The sequence below is a fragment of the Mirounga leonina genome, unplaced genomic scaffold (genome assembly GCF_011800145.1).
Source record: "Mirounga leonina isolate KUSES-001 unplaced genomic scaffold, KU_Mleo_1.0 Mir_101664, whole genome shotgun sequence".
In the NCBI taxonomy this organism is placed as follows: Eukaryota; Metazoa; Chordata; class Mammalia; order Carnivora; family Phocidae; genus Mirounga; species Mirounga leonina.
Window position 1 is genome coordinate 10,130,459 of NW_023270175.1, and position 2,037 is coordinate 10,132,495.

Here is a 2,037-nt window from a genome sequence, read left to right on the forward strand (position 1 = left end):
CCAACACAGATAAGTGCTTTTACAGCTGGCTCTCTAAAAGAAAGCCCTGGTTTACCGCATTTGCCCTTCCTGTTGTGTGAATACGCTCCCCGTTGCCACTTTCAGGCTGCCAGTGACCTAACCCTAACGCGCGCTGAGCAGAAGCGTCGCGGGCAGTGCGCTCTTCCGTGGCATTTCCTCCATACGGAGGAGATGGATGTAAATAATTGCAAGGTCGTAACTGATAGCAAAAGGTAAGAAAATAATTAGGAAGTGCCATGTTCTGAGTATTTTTCACCTTCGTCTTTGTTATATTTTTATTGTGCTGCAATTTAAATTTCCTTTTTTCTTTTTTTTTGCAATTTAAATTGTAACTAGGACTCTTTAACAAATGGCTTGCACATTTAATGACTGGCTCCCAGGCACCAGCATAACACGGTCCACAGCCATTCCTGAAAGACACGCAACCCGCCGTTGGCCTGTGGACCCATCACGGCACATGAGTAATCTCAGAGAAGCTGTCATCTGCCCGGTGACAAAAGGAGCAACGTGTGGGGAGGGTGGAGGATGGGCTGTTTAGGGATGGATTTTGCCCGTAGCCAACATCCATGAATTGCTATTGCTTTGTTCACTCCACTGGGGCTAATGTGGCCACACAGAGCCCACTAGGCAGCTACTTTAGCCTCGTTCAGAGGCCTGCCCTAGACCCTGAGCTAAGAAAAGAGGGCCACAGGTGGTTGACCTTGCAGCCCACAGGCAAAGTGTCCTCTGCATCTTGTACTCTCGCCCAGGATATCCTGAGTGTCAGACACAGACAACCTGCACCATTTGGGAAGGAGGAGAGGGAGTGTGCTTAGAATGCAGAGTCCGGGGCCCTGCCCCAAACCTCCTGAATCAGCACCACAAGGAACCAGCCTCAGAATTTGCTTCTTTACAAACTCACCAAGCAATTCCAATAAGCACTACAATTTTAGAACTCCTGGGTTGCAGCCGTTGTAAAGATAAGGACGCATACCTCCGAGAGTCCATGAAGACTCTCCAAGGCATGTAGAGGCACAAATAGTGTTAAAGGAATCGATTTCCAGATTCTCCACTTCCATATGTTTTCAGATTTCCTAAAAGCCATCTGTCTGAGGAAGAGGCAACATGCAGAATCTCCTTTCCTGCCCGCCCCTTTCCTGAGCGCCTATCTCTCCCCTTGACACGCAAGAGAAAATCCTACTTCTCATCCATCCCAAGATTTACTACAGGCACTGGCCCCAGGGTAGAAAAAACTCCCTAGAGACAAACAGAGGGGCAATTCAAATTACTGGTGCTGAGGGCCAGTCAAGTGGTTTCTGATGCTTTGCTCACAGCAAAATTGAAAGAGTACCTCCTTTGGGGCTCCTTCCTGGCTGCCTCAGTCGGTAGAGCACGCGACTCTTGATCTCAGGGTTGTGAGTTCAAGCCCACGCTGGGTGTGGAGCTTACTTTAAAAAAAATAACTGATAATAGATCACTGCGTTCTTTATATATACTTGGAAAGGGTTCAAAGAATCGAGTGGCATTGCTCTAGCAAAATTGTCACCTACTTAAAATTGTGAATAAGGTTCCTCAATGCTTATATCTATAAAAGGAAAGAAAAATAGGAAGAAAATTGAGGCTGAACCCTGTCTCCTTTTAGCAGTAAGAAATAGTCATCCACAAGGGCGCCTGGGTGGCTCAGCTCGGTTGAGCATCTGCCTTTGGCTCAGTTCATGATCCCAGGGTCCTGGGATCGGGCCCTGTGTGGGGCTCCCCGCTCAGCAGGGAGTCTGCTTCTCCAGCTCCCTCTGCCCCACCCCGCTTGTGCTCTCTCTCTCAAGTAAATAGATAAAATCTTTTTTTTTAAGATTGTATTTATTTATTTGACAGAGAGTGAGAGAGCACAAGCAGGGGAAGCAGCAGGCAGAGGGAGAGGGAGAAGCAGGCTCCCCGCTGAGCAGAGAGCCCGATGCGGGGCTCGATCCCAGGACCCTGGGATCATGACCTGAGCCGAAGGCAGCCGCTTAACCGACTGAGCCACCCAGGCGCCCTAAT